The 26,951-nt window shown below is 39.6% G+C and overlaps 2 long non-coding RNA genes and 2 other non-coding genes across 9 annotated transcripts; 2 read left to right on the forward strand and 2 right to left on the reverse strand.

Moving 5' to 3' along the window:
* The first annotated feature begins 317 nt into the window (after positions 1–317).
* On the forward strand, positions 318–3,166 carry LOC110928918. 6 transcript variants are annotated; one of them, XR_002586737.2, is made up of 5 exons: positions 319–623; positions 1,154–1,393; positions 1,494–1,787; positions 2,047–2,187; positions 2,500–3,166. It is a non-coding gene; the product is annotated as an uncharacterized LOC110928918 (long non-coding RNA). The 6 variants fall into 6 exon arrangements; XR_002586738.2 differs by having other exon boundaries at positions 320–623; positions 1,499–1,787; positions 2,050–2,187; XR_002586736.2 differs by having other exon boundaries at positions 321–623; positions 2,050–2,187.
* A 1,896-nt stretch (positions 3,167–5,062) lies between these two features.
* Positions 5,063–5,168, reverse strand: LOC118490954. The gene has a single exon (XR_004890179.1). It is a non-coding gene; the product is annotated as a small nucleolar RNA R71 (small nucleolar RNA).
* A 3,456-nt stretch (positions 5,169–8,624) lies between these two features.
* On the forward strand, positions 8,625–9,719 carry LOC118490340. Its single transcript, XR_004889286.1, has 3 exons — positions 8,625–8,902; positions 9,165–9,303; positions 9,616–9,719. It is a non-coding gene; the product is annotated as an uncharacterized LOC118490340 (long non-coding RNA).
* A 2,462-nt stretch (positions 9,720–12,181) lies between these two features.
* On the reverse strand, positions 12,182–12,287 carry LOC118490956. The gene has a single exon (XR_004890181.1). It is a non-coding gene; the product is annotated as a small nucleolar RNA R71 (small nucleolar RNA).
* Between the last annotated feature and the right edge of the window lie 14,664 nt (positions 12,288–26,951).

The following is a 26,951-nucleotide window of genomic DNA, read 5'->3' on the forward strand; positions in this document are numbered from 1 at the left end:
TTCCAACATAGCCTCGTTAGGCCTACAAATAATTCAATTATTTGGCAACAAACTCAACTTTGGGACAGGCATGTTACATTTATTTAATTTTAGTCCAAGTTTTATAGTATTATAGTCTTTAGATGGTGACATTATATTCCTCAATTGGAGCCTGCATAAGGAACCAGACTAACATAAGCATAAAACAAAAAACAAACATTATCTATTTACTTATTTATAATGCTAAAAAACTAAAAGTTGTATTAGGTGAAACCTAAACCCAATCGTGTTCGTTGAAACCAAGAAATTTAAACCTTAATAATAAGCAACAACTTTAGGCTAAGGATAATTGTACCCTTGGCTTTGGGTGTTTTCCAAAAAAAATTTGGAGATGGCCGACTCGTCAACTTCTTCAATGTCTTTCTCATCTCAAACAAATCAAAACCCTAATCCCTCACCCACCAGTCCATCACCGCCCTCATGTCTCCCACCACTATCGTTCGCCGCCAACCCACACCAGCGGAGAAACCGTGACAACTAGATGAACGGTTGCATTGGAGCAGACGCAACGACAACTTTTAGGGTTCATGTGCTCATCTCCTCGCCGGGATTCGGTGCATTTTTGGTCCAGCTTTTCTAATTAGGTACGAATGTTTTCTGTATTTCTTGAATAATGTATGAATCTGTTCATTATTTCTTGAATTTTTTTTGGATATTTGATGACAGTGGTATGAATCTTTTTTTGATTTTTTGAAAAATTATTAATCTTTTCTTGAATTTTTGGGGGGGTTTGGTGTGATGCGTATGGATAACTTGGGATTTGATGAGATGGGTGTTCAAGTGAATTTTAGGTTACGAATGGTTAGCTTGTAGGAATGTTGTAATTTGTTGTTTATCTGATCTATTTGGGACTGCATCCTCCTTTTATTCTAGGCTGCTCTAGATCATTTGAACCAGTGAACAGATATAGACTTCTCATTATGCTCTATGTGTTTGGTAGTTGTAGTTAACAACTTTATTAGTGTTAAAGACTGTTATGAGAGGGTAATTGTCGTATTATAAAAATTTAGTAGGGTGAGTGTGTGTGTGTGTATTCACATGATTATTTGAGAACACACATCCAAACGTCTTTTATTAATTAAATTTTAAAATAGTTTTGATTCATATGATGCAGGCATATTTATGTTACGAGAGGGTAGTTGTAGTTTTGATGTTGATGGCTTCCATCCTCTCAACATTGGCAAACTTGCTATGAAAGGCAAAGACACACTCTTTCTTCCCTACACCCCAGAGGTAACATATGCCTTTTTATAACTTAATTACATATGTTAAGATATTTCTGGGTTTAGTGTTTTGGGGTTCTTAGAACCCACCCTATATGGATGCCCAAAACCGATCTGCCATTGACGTCAAGGTATGATTTGCAATCCTTTCGCTTTCTTATTTCTTGGTTTTGACAGATTATGGATTATATGAGAGTCATCCTTTAACATTGTATTTTTTTTTTCGTGTAGCAAAGCTGCCAAGTAGCGTGCGTGTGCAAAAGAAAGATTAGATATTTACATAACATTAAAAGATCTTTATATGTTGAATCTTAAATGTTCATATCGCGGGGATTTGTTATTGTGAAAGAACTTGAGCAACTTGAGCGCCAACTTGAATTTACTTTGAGTCAAATTTGGTGCATAAGGGTATGTTTAGTGTGTTTCTACTAGCTATATAATCTGAGGAGGTGTTTGAATGATTCATCTCGGATATGGATGGCGGGGATTTGATTGGAGTATCGGCGATAGTTCAGTCAAACTCCGGTAACCACAAACCTTAATTTGTTTTCCAACATGTTATATTGAGAATTGTTTGTCTTGTCGTTTGAGTTCTATTGAGGTCTTTGAATGTAAGTTATTTTTAAAGAGAACATGTTTGTGATGATAGAAAAATGTGTACAAAACTAACCTAAAACTATATGTTTTTGAGAAACATGTTCTTTTTTAAAAAAAATTTTAAGTGAGCTCTATAAACTCTAATAGTGTTAATCGTGTAAGGCTTCATAAGTCCTTTTTTTGGCAGCAGAAGTAGAACAGAATGAACAGACAATAATGAATAGACAATGGTTGGATGAAAATGGGTTTGAATCGCGAGTAAAAGGAAGGGGCTTTTTGATTCGCGGGTGGGCAACACAAGTTCTGATCCTATCGCACCGAGCCGCAGGTTTTTTCTTGACACCTTGCTGTGTCTGTAGTTTTTTTTTCTCAGAAAAGTAGAAGTTGATTTCTTAAAATGTCATCTTTATTTATGCCTTTGTATAATAAACCAAATCGCAATCAAGTTACTTACGTTTCTATGACGAATTTTAATTTAGGTTGTATAATAAAACAAATCGCAGTCGAATTAGTTAAGTTTTTACGCCGCCTGACGGGTGGTCCGTAGGACAACCCCTAAAAGGCTTAAACTTAACGCACACTCTACATTTTATCCGGTTATTTGCGTGAATTAGGTAATCACAAGTTAATGGTGGTGCAGGTATTAAAGTGTACAAGATGCAGCTTTTAGAGGGCTTGAAGGATGTTAGAGGCTGGCGTGATCAAGATGTGTGAAAACAAAGGAAAATGAAGGAACTAGGAGCAAAAGATCACTCAGAGCCGTAAGCTACGCCACCAGGCCGTAGCTTACGGCACCTATAGCATGCCAAAAATTAGTGCCGTAAGACAGGAGCACAGGACCGTAAAGAACATTGATCGCCGTAAGCTACGGCGGTGAGCCGTAGCATACGGCACTGCTTGAACCCCGGAAATTCACTGATCACCGTAAGCTACGGCAGGGGGCCGTAGCTTACGGCGCCGATTGAACCAAAGTCGTAACCGATGCATTTATGAGCATTTTGAAGACATATTATGATTACTAATCATGTGTGGTCGGTTACTACTTGAGAAAAACGAGTGGGGGACTATTTGAAGGCACTTGGGGAGCTAGGAAACATATCTTTGCATAATCTTTTCACTAGAATCATTGGGGAACAATCTTTGCATTATATTCTTGTCTTTGTTGGTGGAACTTGTGAACTTTGGTTTTATTTCTATTTTGTCATGATGTGTGTTAAAGCCATGAGTGGCTAGGTACTTTAATGACTATCTTGTGGTGAAGGTTTGTTTAGACTTTTGTGTTCTTATTTGCATTTCTAGAATATCAATCTCTTTTCATTTAAATTGATTGTTATGGTGTATAATCGATTGTTAGTAACAGGTTGATTCTTATTTTAAACTAATTAGAAACCATACGTTCTTGGTGCCGTTGGCAATCGGGATATCATGGGTATAGTTAGGTTTGGGTAAGGGTTGGTTGATCATCGGGTGATAACCTCACGTTCTCGGAATCTGAGTACTTCGTCCCCTTTCATCACTGCATTTGTTTATGCATGAACTATGTCCATGTAGTTCTTTCTAGTTAAATGAGTAACACAAAAGTTGAAGCAAACCGGATACACAAGATAGTCGTTTATTTCTCAATTGTTTACAACTTCAAGTTTCATTTCGCAAATTAGTTAATTAATCTTATTTTTTAAAACCAATCAAATCAAAACAACTCGTGAATTTTATTTTTCTTGCAATTTAGTTTAATTTTAGTTAACTTAGATAACTTTCAAATAACACATTTTCCACAAACTCCCTGTGTTCGATACCCGCTTACCACTATTTACATAGTTGTTTTTGGGATTAAATTTGCGTGACCACGACATCACGTCAAATTTTGGCGCCGCTGCCGGGGAGTAGTGCGCAACGTGTGTTATTTTTGTTTTTGCTTTAAGTTTGTTATTTTTCTGGTTTACGCGAGGTGTGTTAGTGTGCAGGTATTTACAGGTGCATGCGTACTAGGAGCTCTCACAAGCTATCACCATTGGCGTTTGATCCGGAAATCGAGCGAACTTTGCGAGCAAACAGAATTTTGCTAAGGGAAAATACAATCAATAGTTCACCAACAACACCAGTTACACCAATTCGATACATGGATCCACCACCACCACCACCCACTACGGGTGAATTTACCTCATCATTCATACCAACATCCACTCAACCTTCACCTAACACTACCATTCCACCAAATACTACCGAACCCATCATACCTCAACATGTTACACCAACCAACACCACACAGCCCATTACTACCCAAGAAGAACCAACCGTCACCTTTAACCCTTCCACTACTATACCACCATTATCCCATTTTTTCCCGGGTGCGGGTCCATCATATTCGAGCCATACTATGGCACCAATTTCGTCTATTGTCCATGCTACACCGTATCGACCACCAAATCAATCGGGTTTCCAATACTCGACTATTCCATTTGGGCAATCATCGGGAATTCAAGGAGATGGGTATGATGAAGGTTATGAGGAATTTGAAGGTTTTGATGAAGAAGGATACGGTTATGGGGGTGATGGAGAGCAAGGGGAGTACGGTTATACGCAAGGCCAAGTACAAGTGATTCCAAATGTTGGTGGGGTTCAACAACAACTCATACCTCAACATATTAGACCAAGGCCACAAGGGCCGCAAATGCAACGCCCGGTTCCTTTGCAACAAGTTCGACCACAACAGGTGCAACCGCAAATTCAAAGGCCAATTCAACAACCAATCGTACCACAAGGGCCCATGCAAAGGCCAATGGGTCAAGTTCGTCCAAGAGGTCGATTTGGTGTGCCAAGGAGGCATCTTAGGGAAAATGCAAGGGGAATTGAAGCACATTTTAGACCGGTGATAACGCACAATCCTTCACCGGTGGTTATTCCTCATAACAACCAAGGGAGAACTTTTGAAGTAAGAACCAATTCGTTACAAAGTTTGCCGAAATATAAGGGGCTAGCAACGGAGGAGCCTTATTTCCATTTGGAGGCCTATGACTCAATTTGCAATACTCTTGGGAGTCAAGGTTTTTCGGCCGATGATATCAAGTTGGTGCTATTTCAATTTTCTTTGGAGGACAAGGCAAAGAAGTGGTTCTACACTTTGCCTTCAGCATCTATTTATACTTGGGCGGAGATGCAACAAACATTCTTAGACGAATTCTATACCGCCCAAAAGACCAATGATGCGAGAAAAGGATTGAGGAGTTTTCAACAACAACAAGGCGAAATGTTCCATGAAGCATTCGAGCGTTTGAACATGATGATTAAAAATTGTCCACACCATGGGATTGAGTTTTGGGAGTTAATGAACGCTTTTCATGAAGGGTTGTGTGCCGAAGATGCACGAGATTTGATGTCCATCACAAATGGAACTTTTGGCACAAATTATGAGCATGAGGATTGGGAATTTTTGGAACAAATGGCGATCACCTCGAAGAGAAAGGCTCAAGCTTCAAGGAGAGCACGACCGGCCGTTACTCGAACACAAGTGCACGCGGTTGATGACGGTAATATACAAACTTCTAATCAAATTTATGACGTTTGTGCATTGTGTAATGAAATAGGTCATGCGGCGGAAAATTGCCAAGGAATGGTTGAAGGGCAATTTGAAGAAGTTCATGCCATTCAAGGTCAAGGAGGGGGTGGTAGAAATTACAACATGAATTCTAACACTTATCACCCCGGGTTGAGAAATCATCCGAATTTTCGTTATGGGAACCCTTCGAATCAATCAAACCCGAACTTTCAAGGTAGCCAAGGGAATTATGGTTCGCGCCAACCTTACAATAATCAAGGTGGATATAGAGGTGGGAACAACCAAGGATACCAAAGGCAATACCAAGCGGGTCAAGAAAAAGGGGGGTCTTCGGGTGGAAATGAAATGATGGAAATGTTGAAGAGTATGCAAGCGGAGATGCAAAAGAGGAACCAAATGGATGACGCACGCATACAAAAGGATGAGGCGCGAGACAAAGCAATCCAAACTTTGACCACTCAAATGGGTCAACTTGCAACCGAAGTGTCCGAATTGAAGAAGGGTAAAGGTCAATTACCAAGCGACACTAAGGTAAATCCATCTCACGGTACGTCAAGAGGTAACAATGTAAATATTCATCATGTGAGTGTTTTGAGAAGTGGGAAAGAGTATAAAACCAATCCTTCACCGGATTTGGTTGAAGGGGTGGTTGAGGATATAACGGGTCAAGAAAGTGAGGAAGAAAACGAACCACCCATTGTTTCTTCTAAAAAACCCAATTTTGAAAAACCCGAAATTATTAAAGAAAAAGAAAAAGTAAATGAGGGTGAGGGGTCTAGTGAAGTACCGTTTCCTTCGGCTTTATTAGACCCGGGTAGAAAAAAATTTATTTCAAAACGGGGTCCTCAAAAAGAGGAAATGTGGGAGGTATTCAAACAGGTTAAAATTAATCTTCCTTTGCTTGAAGCTATTAAACAGGTACCCCGCTTACGCCAAATTTCTAAAGGAATTGTGTACTCAAAAGAGGCAACAAAAAGTGCCTAAATTGGTAGATTTGACGGAGCGGGTAAGTGCGGTATTGAAAGGTGACCTTCCTCCTAAGTTACAAGATCCGGGAACGCCTTTAATAAATATTCAAGTTGGAAATTTTCAAACTACGAGGGCATTATTGGATCTTGGAGCCGGAGTAAGTATCCTACCGGGGGGTTATATGACCAATTCGATTTTGGTCCATTGAAGCGGGTTGAGACAACGGTTGTATTAGCCGACTTGTCTCATAAACTTCCCCGGGGTATCGTACGGGATGTTATAGTTAAAGTTGATGAATTTTATTATCCCGTTGATTTCCTTGTGCTAGATTACTCATCCGCGGATCCAATTCAACAACAAAATGTTATTTTGGGTCGGCCATTTTTGAACACCGCACATGCTATTATTGATTGTCGCTATGGCACAGTTGACATGACATTCGGTAATAGAAAAATGAGGTTGAATGTTTTTACTAACGGTACTAATGTGTATGGTGATGAGTGTTTCTTGGCAGATTTTATAGATGGCTATGACCCGAAGGTGTTCGAAGAAGAAATTTTGGGTCCTTGTGTTTGTGATATGTCTTTGCAGGTTCATACATGCGAGTTAGAGGTTGAAGAGAAGGAGCAAGAAGCTCTCGCGGTGAAGGAAGGAAGTCCACCATGGACTTACCAAACGGATACATTACCGGTGGAAATCGATTCGGGCACCAAGCCTTCTTTGGAAAGTCCACCAAGTGTAGAGTTGAAGGAGCTACCAAAGCACCTAAAGTATGCATTCTTGGGGGAGAATGATACCTTACCGGTAATCATTGCTTCCAACTTGGAGGTAGCTCAAGAGGAAGAATTGATGCAGGTGTTGAAGGCTCATAAGGCGGCGATTGGGTGGACGATAGCCGATTTAAAAGGTATTAGTCCATCCATTGTGATGCACAAGATTATTACAAGCGAGGATGCGAAGCCGACCCGTGAAACACAAAGAAGGTTAAATCCGAATTTGAGAGAGGTGGTGAAGAAAGAAGTCATCAAGTGGTTGGATGCGGGGATCATTTACCCCATTTCGGATAGTGCATGGGTAAGTCCGACACAGGTAGTGCCTAAAAAATCCGGCATCCAAGTAGTGAAAGATGAACAAGGTGAGCAAATCGCCACCCGCCCGGTAACCGGGTGGCGAGTGTGTATTGATTATCGCAAATTAAACGCGGCTACCTCAAAAGACCATTTCCCGTTACCCTTCATTGACCAAATAATTGAAAAACTTTCCGGTCAAAAATATTATTGCTTTTTGGATGGGTATTCGGGATATAACCAAATTGCTATTCACCCGGACGACCAACACAAAACCACGTTTACATGTCCATATGGTACATTTGCTTTTCGGCGAATGCCATTTGGATTATGTAACGCCCCCGCCACGTTCCAAAGATGTATGATGAATTTTTTTTGGATATGATGACAGGGGAATCTCTTTTTGTTTTATGAAAAATTATTAATTTTTCTTGAAGTTTGTGATTCTTGTGTGATGAATTGGAAACTTGGGATTTTAAGATGGGTGTTCAAGTGAAACTTGGTACGAATGGTTAGTTGGGAATGTTGTAATTTGTTTTTATCTGTTCATTTGGGACTGCATCCTCCTTGTTTTGGCTGCTCTGATCATTTGAACCAGTGAACAGATATAGACTTCTCATTATGCTCATGTGTTTGGTAGTTGTAGTTACAACTTTATTAGTGTTTAAAGACTGTTATGAGAGAGGGTAATTGTCGTATTATTAAAATTTAGTAGGGTGAGTGTTGTGTGTGTATTCACATGATTATTTGAGAACACACATCAAACGTCTTTTATTATTAAATTTTAAAATAGTTTTGATTCATATGATGCAGCATATTTATGTTTACGAGAGGGTAGTTGTAGTTTTGATGTTGATGGCTTTCCATCCTCTCAACATTGGCAAAGACTTGCTATGAAAGGCAAAGACACACTCTTTCTTCCCTACACCCCAGAGGTAACATATGCCTTTTTATAACTTAATTACATATGTTAAGATATTTTCTGGGTTTAGTGTTTTGGGTTCTTAGAAACCCACCCTATATGGATGCCAAAACGATCTGCCATTGACGTCAAGGTATGATTTGCAATCCTTTCGCTTTCTTATTTCTTGGTTTTGACAGATTATGGATTATATGAGAGTCATCCTTTAACATTGTATTTTTTTTTTCGTGTAGCAAAGCTGCCAAGTAGCTGTGCGTGTGCAAAAGAAAGATTAGATATTTACATAACATTAAAAGATCTTTATATGTTGAATCTTAAATGTTCATTATCGCGGGGATTTGTTATTGTGAAAGAACTTGAGCAACTTGAGCGCCAACTTGAATTTACTTTGAGTCAAATTTGGTGCATAAGGGTATGTTTAGTGTGTTTCTACTAGCTATATAATCTGAGGAGGTGTTTGAATGATTCATCTCGGATATGGATGGCGGGGATTTGATTGGAGTATCGGCGATAGTTCAGTCAAACTCCGGTAACCACAAACCTTAATTTGTTTTCCAACATGTTATATTGAGAATTGTTTGTCTTGTCGTTTGAGTTCTATTGAGGTCTTTGAATGTAAGTTATTTTTAAAGAGAACATGTTTGTGATGATAGAAAAATGTGTACAAAACTAACCTAAAACTATATGTTTTTGAGAAACATGTTCTTTTTTAAAAAAAATTTTAAGTGAGCTCTATAAACTCTAATAGTGTTAATCGTGTAAGGCTTCATAAGTCCTTTTTTTGGCAGCAGAAGTAGAACAGAATGAACAGACAATAATGAATAGACAATGGTTGGATGAAAATGGGTTTGAATCGCGAGTAAAAGGAAGGGGCTTTTTGATTCGCGGGGTGGGCAACACAAGTTCTGATCCTATCGCACCGAGCCGCAGGTTTTTCTTGACACCTTGCTGTGTCTGTAGTTTTTTTTTTCTCAGAAAAGTAGAAGTTGATTTCTTAAAATGTCATCTTTATTTATGCCTTTGTATAATAAACCAAATCGCAATCAAGTTACTTACGTTTCTATGACGAATTTTAATTTAGGTTGTATAATAAAACAAATCGCAGTCGAATTAGTTAAGTTTTTACGCCGCCTGACGGGTGGTCCGTAGGACAACCCCTAAAAGGCTTAAACTTAACGCACACTCTACATTTTATCCGGTTATTTGCGTGAATTAGGTAATCACAAGTTAATGGTGGTGCAGGTATTAAAGTGTACAAGATGCAGCTTTTAGAGGGCTTGAAGGATGTTAGAGGCTGGCGTGATCAAGATGTGTGAAAACAAAGGAAAATGAAGGAACTAGGAGCAAAAAGATCACTCAGAGCCGTAAGCTACGCCACCAGGCCGTAGCTTACGGCACCTATAGCATGCCAAAAATTAGTGCCGTAAGACAGGAGCACAGGACCGTAAAGAACATTGATCGCCGTAAGCTACGGCGGTGAGCCGTAGCATACGGCACTGCTTGAACCCCGGAAATTCACTGATCACCGTAAGCTACGGCAGGGGGCCGTAGCTTACGGCGCCGATTGAACCAAAGTCGTAACCGATTGCATTTATGAGCATTTTGAAGACATATTATGATTACTAATCATGTGTGGTCGGTTACTACTTGAGAAAAAACGAGTGGGGGACTATTTGAAGGCACTTGGGGAGCTAGGAAACATATCTTTGCATAATCTTTTCACTAGAATCATTGGGGAACAATCTTTGCATTATATTCTTGTCTTTGTTGGTGGAACTTGTGAACTTTGGTTTTATTTCTATTTTGTCATGATGTGTGTTAAAGCCATGAGTGGCTAGGTACTTTAATGACTATCTTGTGGTGAAGGTTTGTTTAGACTTTTGTGTTCTTATTTGCATTTCTAGAATATCAATCTCTTTTCATTTAAATTGATTGTTATGGTGTATAATCGATTGTTAGTAACAGGTTGATTCTTATTTTAAACTAATTAGAAACCATACGTTCTTGGTGCCGTTGGCAATCGGGATATCATGGGTATAGTTAGGTTTGGGTAAGGGTTGGTTGATCATCGGGTGATAACCTCACGTTCTCGGAATCTGAGTACTTCGTCCCCTTTCATCACTGCATTTGTTTATGCATGAACTATGTCCATGTAGTTCTTTCTAGTTAAATGAGTAACACAAAAGTTGAAGCAAACCGGATACACAAGATAGTCGTTTATTTCTCAATTGTTTACAACTTCAAGTTTCATTTCGCAAATTAGTTAATTAATCTTATTTTTTAAAACCAATCAAATCAAAACAACTCGTGAATTTTATTTTTCTTGCAATTTAGTTTAATTTTAGTTAACTTAGATAACTTTCAAATAACACATTTTCCACAAACTCCCTGTGTTCGATACCCGCTTACCACTATTTACATAGTTGTTTTTGGGATTAAATTTGCGTGACCACGACATCACGTCAAATTTTGGCGCCGCTGCCGGGGAGTAGTGCGCAACGTGTGTTATTTTTGTTTTTGCTTTAAGTTTGTTATTTTTCTGGTTTACGCGAGGTGTGTTAGTGTGCAGGTATTTACAGGTGCATGCGTACTAGGAGCTCTCACAAGCTATCACCATTGGCGTTTGATCCGGAAATCGAGCGAACTTTGCGAGCAAACAGAATTTTGCTAAGGGAAAATACAATCAATAGTTCACCAACAACACCAGTTACACCAATTCGATACATGGATCCACCACCACCACCACCCACTACGGGTGAATTTACCTCATCATTCATACCAACATCCACTCAACCTTCACCTAACACTACCATTCCACCAAATACTACCGAACCCATCATACCTCAACATGTTACACCAACCAACACCACACAGCCCATTACTACCCAAGAAGAACCAACCGTCACCTTTAACCCTTCCACTACTATACCACCATTATCCCATTTTTTCCCGGGTGCGGGTCCATCATATTCGAGCCATACTATGGCACCAATTTCGTCTATTGTCCATGCTACACCGTATCGACCACCAAATCAATCGGGTTTCCAATACTCGACTATTCCATTTGGGCAATCATCGGGAATTCAAGGAGATGGGTATGATGAAGGTTATGAGGAATTTGAAGGTTTTGATGAAGAAGGATACGGTTATGGGGGTGATGGAGAGCAAGGGGAGTACGGTTATACGCAAGGCCAAGTACAAGTGATTCCAAATGTTGGTGGGGTTCAACAACAACTCATACCTCAACATATTAGACCAAGGCCACAAGGGCCGCAAATGCAACGCCCGGTTCCTTTGCAACAAGTTCGACCACAACAGGTGCAACCGCAAATTCAAAGGCCAATTCAACAACCAATCGTACCACAAGGGCCCATGCAAAGGCCAATGGGTCAAGTTCGTCCAAGAGGTCGATTTGGTGTGCCAAGGAGGCATCTTAGGGAAAATGCAAGGGGAATTGAAGCACATTTTAGACCGGTGATAACGCACAATCCTTCACCGGTGGTTATTCCTCATAACAACCAAGGGAGAACTTTTGAAGTAAGAACCAATTCGTTACAAAGTTTGCCGAAATATAAGGGGCTAGCAACGGAGGAGCCTTATTTCCATTTGGAGGCCTATGACTCAATTTGCAATACTCTTGGGAGTCAAGGTTTTTCGGCCGATGATATCAAGTTGGTGCTATTTCAATTTTCTTTGGAGGACAAGGCAAAGAAGTGGTTCTACACTTTGCCTTCAGCATCTATTTATACTTGGGCGGAGATGCAACAAACATTCTTAGACGAATTCTATACCGCCCAAAAGACCAATGATGCGAGAAAAGGATTGAGGAGTTTTCAACAACAACAAGGCGAAATGTTCCATGAAGCATTCGAGCGTTTGAACATGATGATTAAAAATTGTCCACACCATGGGATTGAGTTTTGGGAGTTAATGAACGCTTTTCATGAAGGGTTGTGTGCCGAAGATGCACGAGATTTGATGTCCATCACAAATGGAACTTTTGGCACAAATTATGAGCATGAGGATTGGGAATTTTTGGAACAAATGGCGATCACCTCGAAGAGAAAGGCTCAAGCTTCAAGGAGAGCACGACCGGCCGTTACTCGAACACAAGTGCACGCGGTTGATGACGGTAATATACAAACTTCTAATCAAATTTATGACGTTTGTGCATTGTGTAATGAAATAGGTCATGCGGCGGAAAATTGCCAAGGAATGGTTGAAGGGCAATTTGAAGAAGTTCATGCCATTCAAGGTCAAGGAGGGGGTGGTAGAAATTACAACATGAATTCTAACACTTATCACCCCGGGTTGAGAAATCATCCGAATTTTCGTTATGGGAACCCTTCGAATCAATCAAACCCGAACTTTCAAGGTAGCCAAGGGAATTATGGTTCGCGCCAACCTTACAATAATCAAGGTGGATATAGAGGTGGGAACAACCAAGGATACCAAAGGCAATACCAAGCGGGTCAAGAAAAAGGGGGGTCTTCGGGTGGAAATGAAATGATGGAAATGTTGAAGAGTATGCAAGCGGAGATGCAAAAGAGGAACCAAATGGATGACGCACGCATACAAAAGGATGAGGCGCGAGACAAAGCAATCCAAACTTTGACCACTCAAATGGGTCAACTTGCAACCGAAGTGTCCGAATTGAAGAAGGGTAAAGGTCAATTACCAAGCGACACTAAGGTAAATCCATCTCACGGTACGTCAAGAGGTAACAATGTAAATATTCATCATGTGAGTGTTTTGAGAAGTGGGAAAGAGTATAAAACCAATCCTTCACCGGATTTGGTTGAAGGGGTGGTTGAGGATATAACGGGTCAAGAAAGTGAGGAAGAAAACGAACCACCCATTGTTTCTTCTAAAAAACCCAATTTTGAAAACCCGAAATTATTAAAGAAAAAGAAAAAGTAAATGAGGGTGAGGGGTCTAGTGAAGTACCGTTTCCTTCGGCTTTATTAGACCCGGGTAGAAAAAAATTTATTTCAAAACGGGGTCCTCAAAAAGAGGAAATGTGGGAGGTATTCAAACAGGTTAAAATTAATCTTCCTTTGCTTGAAGCTATTAAACAGGTACCCGCTTACGCCAAATTTCTAAAGGAATTGTGTACTCAAAAGAGGCAACAAAAAGTGCCTAAATTGGTAGATTTGACGGAGCGGGTAAGTGCGGTATTGAAAGGTGACCTTCCTCCTAAGTTACAAGATCCGGGAACGCCTTTAATAAATATTCAAGTTGGAAATTTTCAAACTACGAGGGCATTATTGGATCTTGGAGCCGGAGTAAGTATCCTACCGGGGGGGTTATATGACCAATTCGATTTTGGTCCATTGAAGCGGGTTGAGACAACGGTTGTATTAGCCGACTTGTCTCATAAACTTCCCCGGGGTATCGTACGGGATGTTATAGTTAAAGTTGATGAATTTTATTATCCCGTTGATTTCCTTGTGCTAGATTACTCATCCGCGGATCCAATTCAACAACAAAATGTTATTTTGGGTCGGCCATTTTTGAACACCGCACATGCTATTATTGATTGTCGCTATGGCACAGTTGACATGACATTCGGTAATAGAAAAATGAGGTTGAATGTTTTTACTAACGGTACTAATGTGTATGGTGATGAGTGTTTCTTGGCAGATTTTATAGATGGCTATGACCCGAAGGTGTTCGAAGAAGAAATTTTGGGTCCTTGTGTTTGTGATATGTCTTTGCAGGTTCATACATGCGAGTTAGAGGTTGAAGAGAAGGAGCAAGAAGCTCTCGCGGTGAAGGAAGGAAGTCCACCATGGACTTACCAAACGGATACATTACCGGTGGAAATCGATTCGGGCACCAAGCCTTCTTTGGAAAGTCCACCAAGTGTAGAGTTGAAGGAGCTACCAAAGCACCTAAAGTATGCATTCTTGGGGGAGAATGATACCTTACCGGTAATCATTGCTTCCAACTTGGAGGTAGCTCAAGAGGAAGAATTGATGCAGGTGTTGAAGGCTCATAAGGCGGCGATTGGGTGGACGATAGCCGATTTAAAAGGTATTAGTCCATCCATTGTGATGCACAAGATTATTACAAGCGAGGATGCGAAGCCGACCCGTGAAACACAAAGAAGGTTAAATCCGAATTTGAGAGAGGTGGTGAAGAAAGAAGTCATCAAGTGGTTGGATGCGGGGATCATTTACCCCATTTCGGATAGTGCATGGGTAAGTCCGACACAGGTAGTGCCTAAAAAATCCGGCATCCAAGTAGTGAAAGATGAACAAGGTGAGCAAATCGCCACCCGCCCGGTAACCGGGTGGCGAGTGTGTATTGATTATCGCAAATTAAACGCGGCTACCTCAAAAGACCATTTCCCGTTACCCTTCATTGACCAAATAATTGAAAAACTTTCCGGTCAAAAATATTATTGCTTTTTGGATGGGTATTCGGGATATAACCAAATTGCTATTCACCCGGACGACCAACACAAAACCACGTTTACATGTCCATATGGTACATTTGCTTTTCGGCGAATGCCATTTGGATTATGTAACGCCCCCGCCACGTTCCAAAGATGTATGATGAGTATATTTTCGGACATGGTCGGGGAGTCTCTTGAAGTGTTTATGGACGATTTTTCCATTTTTGGTCCAAGTTTTGATTCTTGTCTTAATGAATTAGAAAAAGTTTTAAAAAGGTGTGTTGAGACAAACTTGGTACTAAGTTGGGAAAAAAGCCATTTTATGGTTCAAGAGGGTATTGTTTTGGGGCATGTCATTTCGGACCGGGGGATGGAGGTAGACAAAGCAAAGATTCGGGTAATTTCATCTTTACCCCCACCAAAGAATGTAAAGGGGGTGAGATCTTTTTTGGGACATGCGGGGTTCTACCGAAGGTTTATTAAAGGCTTTAGTGTAATCACAAAACCTTTATGTAACTTATTATTAAAAGATGTTACATTTGATTTTACTGATGAATGTTTGCAAGCGTTTCATGTGTTGAAGGAACAGTTGGTGAAGGCTCCCATTTTGCAACCACCGGATTGGTCAAAGCCGTTCGAGATTATGTGTGATGCTAGTGATACAACTATTGGAGCGGTCTTGGGGCAAAGGGTAGATAAAAAGCCGGTGGTGATATACTATGCAAGCAAAACATTGTCCGAGGCGCAACTTAACTACACCACAACCGAGAAAGAATTATTAGCGGTGGTGTATGCCTTGGACAAGTTTCGATCTTATATTTGGGGAAGCAAGGTGATAGTATATTCGGATCATAGCGCGGTCCGATACTTGATGGAGAAAAAAGATGCAAAGCCTCGATTGATTCGTTGGGTGCTTTTACTACAAGAATTCGATCTTGAGATTCGGGACAAAAAGGGATGTGAAAATGTTGTTGCGGATCATTTGTCCCGAATCCCGTTGGAAGGTGTTGATGACCCAAGTGAAATCAATGAACGGTTTCCCGATGAGCACTTGTTGGCCGTCTCTACTTATGTCGCACCTTGGTATGCCCATTACGTTAATTATTTGGCTAAGGGTGCAATGCCAAATCATTGGACTAGGAAGAGACGACAACAATTTCTTAGTCAAGTGAAGCAATACATATGGGACGAACCCGACTTGTTCAAAATCGGAGCCGATCAAGTGATACGAAGATGTGTTCCCGAAACGGAAGTTCTAGAGATTTTGATTCATGCTCATTCATCGGCGTGTGGTGGGCATTTTAGTGGGAACAAGACGGGGTATCGGGTGTTATCTAGTGGGTTTTATTGGCCCACGATTTTCAAGGATTCTTGTGAGTATGCCCGGAATTGCATCAATTGTCAAAGAATGGGAAGTATTTCGAAACGTGATGAAATGCCGTTAAACCCGATTTTGGTAGTAGAAGTATTTGATGTTTGGGGAATTGACTTCATGGGTCCTTTCCCAAACTCAAATGGGTTCTTATACATTTTGGTGGCGGTTGATTACGTGTCGAAATGGATTGAAGCTATTGCCACAAGGACCAATGATCACTCCGTTGTTTGTAAGTTTGTGCAATCTAACATTTTTGCTCGTTTTGGTGTGCCTAGGGTGATAATAAGTGATGGCGGGTCACATTTCAAGAATTTCAATTTTGGGAAGTTACTCAAGAGATACAATGTGAACCACCGCGTTGCTACACCATACCACCCGCAAACGAGTGGTCAAGTCGAAGTTTCTAACCGGCAAATTAAAGAGATTTTAATGAAGACGGTGAGAACGGATCGGAAGGATTGGTCAAGCAAGCTTGACGATGCGTTGTGGGCCTACCGAACGGCTTACAAAACGCCACTTGATACCACTCCTTATCGGATGGTTTATGGGAAAGGATGTCACTTGCCTATGGAGTTGGCACATCGGGCATATTGGGCAATTAAAACGGTAAACGCAAACTACGATGAAGCGGGTCGGGCGAGAAAGCTTCAATTGAATGAAATAGAGGAAATAAGGGACCAAGCTTATGAGTGTGCAGCCGCATACAAAGACAAACTTAAAAAAGTTCATGATGCGAAGATCAAGAAAAAGAACTTTGAAGTGGGTCAGAAAGTGTGGTTGTATAATTCAAGGTTAAAATTGTTTGCGGGGAAACTAAAAAGCAAGTGGATGGGTCCTTACGTTGTCCGAAGAGTGGGAAGGTTCGGAGATGTTGATATTCAAGACGAACGAACAAACAAGCAACAAACGGTTAACGGGCATCGCCTCAAACCGTACTTGGAAGGGAATGATATCAACAACCTTGAGCTAGATAAAGTGGGCTACATTTTACGCCCAGTGGATGATGAGGAAACGTGAAAGAGGCCCAGGTTTGGTATTTGTAAATATTTAGTGTAGTTTACTGCGTTTTGAATAAGTCCCGTTTAAACCGGTGTTTGAAACAAGTGTGGGGAAATTTTCACGAATTTCCCGAACATAGTGTTGAGGACAACACGGGTTTTTAACGGGGGGTAGGGTAAAATTTATGTTTTTCTTAAAAATTATGAAAACTCATAAAAAATTAAAAAAAAAAAAAAAAAAAAAAAACAAAGTTTTAAGAAAAGTTGGCCCCCCTTGAGCCCAGTACTCGCCGTAAGCTACGGTGGGGGGCCGTAGCTTACGGCACCCATTTAACAAATAAAAACCTTACGGCGATAGGCTCCTGTCTTACGACAACCATAAAATCCCAGATATCACCGTACGCTACGGCGATGCGCCGTAGCTTACGGCGCCGAGCGGAGTTGGGGGCTGGTGCCGTGTCGCTGTTTGTATATAAAAATTTTTTTTTTTTTTTTTTTCCGAAAACTTATTAATAATAATAATAAAATCATTATCTAAAAACACCCCAACCACACCTTTTTCTTCCATTAATCCCCAACCACTCATCCTTTTCCCTTTTCTTCTTCTCCTCCACTTCTCCTTCTTCACCTAAGAACCCTAACCTTCACACTTTCATAACTTTCTCAAAACAAGTCCGATTTCGGTGATTCTTGGGTCCATTTTGGGTGGAATTTCACAAGGAATTCAGATTTAGTATTGAATCTTGAAGATTCCTTAGTTTTCTGGGTCGAATTTCAAGCCCTAGGTGCCGAAAATTTGGGTCTTTTTGTGGGTTTTTGTGTGAACTTCAAGCTTTAGTGATTCTCATCTTCTACAACATCAAGGTATGCAATTTTTGTTCATTCTTTGAAGTACATTGAGGTTTGTAAGTTTCCATCATGTTTTTACTTACACACTTGCTTGTATGAGATAGATGATAGAATTTGTAAACCATTGATTGTTATTAGTATAAATGTGTTGATGTTTTATAAAACTTTGTTGGAAAATTCTGATTTTAGGAGACATCATGCCAAAATTTTGTTTGAAAAAATAAAAATTTTGGGTTTTTGCACATTTATATCTATAACATGAAGCAAGTGTGGGGAAGATGGGATAAAAATAACTAACTTGAATTGTTTGCTTGGTTGTGAATGTGTGTAGGTATGGCGTCTAGGAAAGGAAAGGGGATTGCAAGTTCTTCCCAAGGGGATGCGGCACAACAGAAAAGGAGGAAATTGGCTCGGATTGGTGACCCGGATTCGGAGGAGGATGCACCGCCAAGGGGGCCAAAGCCGGATTGGACAACCGGTTCATTGTTAGACCAACCCGCGGAATGGAGAGAGGAACTTTTTCACGATCAAATGAACAAGTTAAAACAAAGGGGAGAAGCGTTTATTTGTGAAAAAGAAATCCGGGAGGCGGATTTTGCCCCGTTTGGGATCATCGCCAAGTTTAATGCGTTGGGTTGGGGAGCGGCCACAAAATGCTATGATGGTGAGACGAAGAAAATGTATGACAAGCAAATTCAAGAGTGGGTGGCATCACTCGAATGTCCCCCATTCAAGGCTCCGAACAAGATGCGATTAGTTGGGAAGTGTAATGGTGTAAAAGTGGAAATGTCATATGATTCTTTGCGCCGGGTGGCAAAGTTTGATGATGGGCCGGCCAATGAATATATCTACCCGAGTCTTAGGGATCTTTATCATGAGCCCGCGAAACATGAACAATGGCAAGCCATGCTTGATTACCTCTTTCTTCCGGGCACAACACATGGGAAATTATATAGAAGAAATTTAAGGATGGAAGCAAAGTTGTTATTGACGTTGTGCATGTACAATGTCATGCCTAGGCGGGGTGACAAGATGGAGGTGCGGTTTCAAGAAGTACCAGTTTTGTATATGTTGATGAATGGGTCACCCAAGGTTCCTTTCCGATTTTTGGTACTAAACAACATTTGGTTGAGCAAGATTAGCGGGGAAAGGAAGATTATACCCCATTGCCGGTTGATTACGGCATTACTCAAGAAGTATGGGGCAATCAAAGGAGATGAAAGAGGTTCTTACAAGAGGTTTAGACCATTCGACCTTAAGAATCTTGGGTCGGATTGGACGTACACCGAATCGGATAGGTTTCATAAGTTGAAAACGGATGGTAGAAGGTGGAGAGCGTTAAAAGTAGACGCGAGACCGTTACGACCGGGGGAGGAAGAGGAGCCCGAGTCAACGGATGATGAAGTGAGCAGGGATGATGATTACCGCGAAGACACATTCACGGTAGATGCTCAAGTAAGAGGTGTTGGTCAAGCGGGGGTTCAAGGAGCCGGCGTACAATCTGGCTATGTGGGAAGTGCATTTGACTATGCACAACAAGCTTACGACCCATATTGGGCCCACTCGGGGGATATGGGTCAAATCATTCAGCAAAGGCGGCCACCCACATTCGGCAATTGGAGTGAACCAAACCAAGTGTTATTTGATCATCAAACTTTTTTGGGTGCTAGTGCGGAAAGGGCTATCAAAAGAAGCTATGATAGGAATGAGCAATTGAACCGCGCTCATAGATATGCCCATGAAGAAGAGATGAATAACCGTTACTTGGATGATCGACAAAGGCGCATGCATGATCAATGGCATGCGGGGCAACCTGTTGTGGGAGATCCACCCGTTGTGGATTACACCACACTTCCACCATATGATGGTAGTGTGTCATACCCCACCCCACCATTGCACCACTCTCAATGGGTGGATCCGCATGCTATGAGTTACCAACAAGCAAATCCAAGCAGTGATCAAGGAAGCAGTAGTGGCGGTGGAGCATTTGGTTTTGGTGAATGGACGGATGTGATGACATCCATCTTTGGGCCCCCACAGCCGAAGTATTACTAGCCAGGTCGTATTTCGCTCCTTTGTACATTTTTGTATATATGTCTATGTGTTTATGTTTATGTTGCGGTTGGGAGGTTGGGTGGTGTTCGTGTTAATGCGTTGTTGGGTTGTGAACGATGGTGGCGTCTTAAAAAAAAAAAAAAAAAAAAAAAAGTGGGTTTGAGAATATAAGCAATTGGGGATGTTTTTGTTGAAAGTGATCTCTCCCTCAAAACCATACATTGGGACAATGTATCCCAAGTGTGGGGATGGGGGAAATTTTTGAGAAATTCAAAAATTTTTTTTTTTGCAAATCTAAGCGAAAGTGTAAAAATTTTGAAAACTTGATATTGTTCCATTTGACACACCGACACCCATTTCAAATCTTTTCTTGGTGAGAATTGAGCCACGCATGATTGTTAGTGATATTTCATTGTTTGAGTGGCGGTGTGTGTTGTGTGTTAATAGAACTTGTGTGTGAATACTTGTTAAATCTTAGAGTCAACATGCTTTTGAAGATGATAGGGGACTTCTAGGATGCCTCGTCTAGGTGAGTGCGAGTGTGGGATTTGGGGGGTTGGACCTCATTAATTATATATATGAGCATGGTTGCGAGAAGGGTGGGGGTTTGGACATTTAGTTGCCCATTTTGTGCTTAAAGCCTATCATTTGTTACCCCCTAGTTAGTTACCCAAAAATTTACCCGATTTAACCCGGTCTTATAGTATTAGTGGTTGTTTAGTAATTTGTGATTTAGTTATAAAAAAAAAAGAGAAAAAAAAAAAGTGATGTTTAATTGTCTTGTATATAGTAGTTAAGTTTGATAGTTGTTCGTTTATTTCATTGTGTAATAAAAAACCGGGTTAAATCTTTCGCTACTACATATATATTCCTTTTCCTACCCTTACACCTAGCCCCATTACAACCCGTAAGTTTCCTTGATTCAAAAGCATGCTAGACATTGGTTAGGAGGCAACTTGATTTTCATACAAGCTTATTGTCGCACACACACATATACGCATTGAGTGGTTTAGCATAATTTGCTAATTTTTCTTGTCACCGAGAGTTTGTGAGGGGTGTGTCTTGTGGTTTGATAAAAAGCTAGTAAAAGGATGACACTTTGGTTTGGTTTGCATGATTGGTCGCTTATGGTTAAAAACAGTTTTGAAGTGGTTGCTTGGGACAAGCAACGGGTAAGTGTGGGGATGTGACTGGTGGTCCGTAGGACAACCCCTAAAAGGCTTAAACTTAACGCACACTCTACATTTTATCCGGTTATTTGCGTGAATTAGGTAATCACAAGTTAATGGTGGTGCAGGTATTAAAGTGTACAAGATGCAGCTTTTAGAGGGCTTGAAGGATGTTAGAGGCTGGCGTGATCAAGATGTGTGAAAACAAAGGAAAATGAAGGAACTAGGAGCAAAAGATCACTCAGAGCCGTAAGCTACGCCACCAGGCCGTAGCTTACGGCACCTATAGCATGCCAAAAATTAGTGCCGTAAGACAGGAGCACAGGACCGTAAAGAACATTGATCGCCGTAAGCTACGGCGGTGAGCCGTAGCATACGGCACTGCTTGAACCCCGGAAATTCACTGATCACCGTAAGCTACGGCAGGGGGCCGTAGCTTACGGCGCCGATTGAACCAAATTCGTAACCGATGCATTTATGAGCATTTTGAAGACATATTATGATTACTAATCATGTGTGGTCGGTTACTACTTGAGAAAAACGAGTGGGGGACTATTTGAAGGCACTTGGGGAGCTAGGAAACATATCTTTGCATAATCTTTTCACTAGAATCATTGGGGAACAATCTTTGCATTATATTCTTGTCTTTGTTGGTGGAACTTGTGAACTTTGGTTTTATTTCTATTTTGTCATGATGTGTGTTAAAGCCATGAGTGGCTAGGTACTTTAATGACTATCTTGTGGTGAAGGTTTGTTTAGACTTTTGTGTTCTTATTTGCATTTCTAGAATATCAATCTCTTTTCATTTAAATTGATTGTTATGGTGTATAATCGATTGTTAGTAACAGGTTGATTCTTATTTTAAACTAATTAGAAACCATACGTTCTTGGTGCCGTTGGCAATCGGGATATCATGGGTATAGTTAGGTTTGGGTAAGGGTTGGTTGATCATCGGGTGATAACCTCACGTTCTCGGAATCTGAGTACTTCGTCCCCTTTCATCACTGCATTTGTTTATGCATGAACTATGTCCATGTAGTTCTTTCTAGTTAAATGAGTAACACAAAAGTTGAAGCAAACCGGATACACAAGATAGTCGTTTATTTCTCAATTGTTTACAACTTCAAGTTTCATTTCGCAAATTAGTTAATTAATCTTATTTTTTAAAACCAATCAAATCAAAACAACTCGTGAATTTTATTTTTCTTGCAATTTAGTTTAATTTTAGTTAACTTAGATAACTTTCAAATAACACATTTTCCACAAACTCCCTGTGTTCGATACCCGCTTACCACTATTTACATAGTTGTTTTTGGGATTAAATTTGCGTGACCACGACATCACGTCACCGCCGCAACGCGCGGCTGGTAAAAATTCTAGTTGTAAGTATTTTTCAACTATTTGTCTTTTTATCGTGTATATTTTTGTTTGTTGTTTGGTAAGTGATTGTTTATTAGTTCATGTTAAATCTCTAAATGTGTGTATATTTTTTTACCACTTTTAATTCTTTTTGTTTATGTCAATTTGATTTTTATTAGGTATTGATCAGTTTTGTTTATATGTAATGGAAAACGTGTAAATAATATCTGTTACAATATTCAGGTCAGTAGAGAATCCAGAAACAAATGCAGCTATAGAGTTTGGCATGTCAGTCAGCTTGATCTGGTTCCCGTTTAGAATGTATATCAATGATGTTGATTACGAATTCTAAGGGTTAGGAAATCGTGATATGGAGAGAGAGGGAGAGGAGGTCAAATAATGTTGTGATTTTATGATTAATGTCTAACCTAAAACCCTCTCTAGTCATCTCCATATATACACCCAACGAGAAACCTTATTAGTTAATAATGGTAAATCGGTTCATCACAATTACCAACTAATATTAATAAGGTATAATAATTATTATTTTGATCCATATAAAATAAATGATAGTGGTGACTATTTGATCAAATACATTAGAAATATACTAGTGGGAAAGCCCGCGTGTTGCGGCGGGTATCCCGACTGATATCATATTCATTTATGATATGTATTATAAATGTTGACTTTTAAGTATGAAGTTTGTTAGTTACAAAACCCAACATGTTAATCTTATCTTACAAAACGAAACATGTGAGTTATGATAAATGGTTGGATGAAAGAACAAATATAGCATATCACGAGGACTGAATAAAATTAACTAGAAAGCAGTATCATAGATGAAACATAAAGTTAAGGTGTAATCGTTGTTGGCCTGCAGTTTGCATGGTTTGTTTCACATGGTTTATCTTTTAAAGTATTGTGGTAGTATCATTAATATATCAATTCATGAATTGCATAATTGACATAAAAACCAAGAATACAATAGTTGGTAAACGAGATAATGGAAGTGGAAATCATTACCAAACTGGACCTCATGTTTCTTTTTTTTTCATTTAGTTATTTGCTTATTTTTTACTACTTTAGTAGTAGGCTTGTTTATTTATTTAATTTTTTAATATGGACTTCCTAGTTTGTTTGTATAAAAAAATGATTATTTGATTTCTGGCCAGATTGCCAAAAAATGTACTAAAATGCTTAAAGGTAAAAAGAAAAGGTCGTCTGAAAGTCATTGACAAATTATTTTTAAATCGGGGGACCATAGTAACCACGTCGAATAGTATATGATCAATTTAAATAAGGTTTGAATGTCTCCTTGATTTCGTCCATACTGGTTGTCCATCGTTCATCATCCTCCTAATCGTCTTGTTCGTTAGTTTGCTGGTGAGTTGGGGTGTTTAGTGGTGTGGACGCCGTACCAATACATCAATGGGTCTTCTCTGTTTCTTTGATTATGTTGTATGTGTGTGTGGACGTTGTTAAGAAACCATTTTTTGTTAATACAAATAATGTGGACTGTCTATACGCCGTAAACTATATGAATAGTGAAAGTTGTTGTGGGTGTACCAGGTGGGTTGTTTTTCTGTTGATTTGTTGGTGAATCCTTTGGTTGATGACAATCACATGAGGATGGTTCAGTGGAAGCTGTACTTTTCCCTTTGTTATCATCCTTGACTTGTGGGGTTGTTGTTTCAGTGGTACTTGCGTATTATGAATGTTAACACATGCAATACAAATTATTTGTGTATCTATTTGTTTTGAAGTGTAGTGGGCGCTGTTGATGTACTTGACTTCTCTGAAATGGAACTAAGTTATCTGTCACATCCCAACCAATGGCGGAAACATCGGGATGAGACGAAGTGTGAAGATTGCTAGAGACATCATAACGCTATTTGTGACAATATTTTAATAATCCCAATTTCATTTCATAACTTCAAATAGTCAACATTACATAAACTCAAATGACAACAAGTTCCAAAAGTAATACATAACAACATAAGCAAAATTTGATACAACATATTAACCTAAACGTCTATATGTGTATCTAGGCATCAACGCTACTTCTTTTTATAGCATCGTCATCATCAACCTGTAACATGTTTAAAAATACAATTCAATGCAAAAGCAAAGGCGAGTATACAAGTTTGATACATACATAGCAAAAGATAAGTTTTAAACAATTCCTCATAGCAAGCATGTGATTCAAGATAAACATCTAAACATGGTATGTGTCTAACATATCAAACCAAGGAAACGCAATATGCTCATGACATAACCGAAGATAAAGAGGCGGGTCGTTAATCCTATAGCGCTACATATGTCACGGTTTGGCTCGTACGAAGTTAATGATAAATTCAACACATAAGATTAATCCAAGTTTAAAGCATCAAGCCATCACGTATACAAGCATGTTATAGGAATGTTCATGTTTTTAAGCAAAATGTTCATGTGTAAGTATGTTGATAGATAAACATGTTACACCCCAAAAGTGGTAAAAGTAAAAAGGGGGAATACGAGTATACTCACGGTTTACAAGTCGTGACTTGAAGTTCCGAGAGCAAGTTGGTGGTTGAATTAGCTAGTTGGAGCACCTTGTTCCTCTACACAAGGAAACAAAGCGTATGAGTTTGGGGAATTCGGAAGATTCGGAATTAAAGTGACATGAAAATGTTATGAAATATTACATCAAAATACTCATCTTCCCATGTAACACTTGCATGACACTTGATAACCACAAGGGTTATAATGATTTCATGAGTTGAACACCCATAAGAATCATAACAAGGTTTAGGTCCTTAGATGATATCAAAGATTTGAGTGTACATAGGTATTATTTAGTTTGTATAATATATATATTCGTAGGTTCAATTGCTTAAGTATTCAAGTAAGAGGTAGAAGATTTTATCCTTCATTTAGGTACCTCAAGTTGAGTCATAGGTGTCATGGATGGGGTAGGAAGACAAGGCTTCCATTTAGGTACCCCTTTGATGTTCACCACTACACTTGATGTAAAAACAACCAAGGAGGGACATGAACTTAGGTCATTACAAGTAGGTAAAGTAAACTAACTAATAGAAATCATCAAATCACGTGAGGATTGTATGTTTGGGACAACCCAAGTTGTTCCATAATCACTCATGTATCAAAGGCTATGTTTGACATGATTTGTGGGTTGAAACCCTAGACAAAACACCAAGTTTATGAGGTTTAATCCTCTGATTTTAAATGTCTCAACCTTGTTTTTAAGCTTAACCAACCATGGGATAAGTTGTAAGCATTAGGACATAGGTATGAGATGTGTTTGACACAAGTTGCATAGGCTTAAACAAGTTTTTGATGAACATAAAAACAAACAGAAAGTTTATGGACTATTTTGGGGCATTTCCAGGTCTGATTTCTCCAAGGAGAAGTCTAGGAATCGAACCCCATGATTATCCAAGCAAGTAGGAAAAAGAATCAAGTGATTTCGTGAAGATATGAGCAGTTATGCTCACTTTTGTAAAGATGTATGAATCTGCCCGAATTTCTGAAGTTTGCAAGAACTTGAGAGTGTTTGAGAGAGATTTTGATGTTGTGAAAGTGTAAGAATGCTTAGAGAGGATGGGTATTTATAGGGGAATGAGTTAGGGTTGATTGGAGGAGGTTGGAGGTGGATTAGAGGCCATTGGAGGAGAAGAAAACTTGGGATTTCGTGCATTACCGCGACTATTTCAAATCTGCTGCCCGCCAGACCCCCTTACGGACCGTAAGGGGAAGCTTTGCGGTCCGTAAAGCCTAGCCAGAAACACATTTGTTTTTGTTTTGTGTTTTCTTGATTTGTAACATGTTCCAAGGTTGTATGTTACGGGTTTTGGGACTTATTTAAGTATTTTAAGTTTATTTAACATGTTCCAAAAGTTGCATAAGCGTACAAATGAGTATGTTTAAGATCAAATCAATATGTGCATAGTATAAAGTACGTATGTTACATATTTACAAGTTCAACATATGTTTGTAAGCATCACAAAGAAGTATCAAATGATCTCATGATTAATTGTATTATGATGTATGCATAGTATATGGCAAGAAAATGCAAGTTTTTCATTCATGATCAAAATCTCGAGTTTACAGCGAGTACAAGAAAGAACGAGTACAATGATACAAAGCTTCCAAAATTAGAAATACGAGCAAGACAAGCTATAAATGGAAAGTACAAATATGCTGGGCGTTACAGTCTCCCCTCCTTTAGGGAATTTCGTCCCGAAATTTAGGAAGACTTAGGGAAAAGATGAGGATATTTAGATTTCATTTCGCTTTCAGCTCCCAAGTAAATTCAGCACCACGTTTTCCTTCCCATCGAACTTTGACAATAGGAATTCGACTGCGCCTCAATT

The sequence above is a fragment of the Helianthus annuus genome, chromosome 3 (genome assembly GCF_002127325.2).
Source record: "Helianthus annuus cultivar XRQ/B chromosome 3, HanXRQr2.0-SUNRISE, whole genome shotgun sequence".
Taxonomy (NCBI): Eukaryota; Viridiplantae; Streptophyta; class Magnoliopsida; order Asterales; family Asteraceae; genus Helianthus; species Helianthus annuus.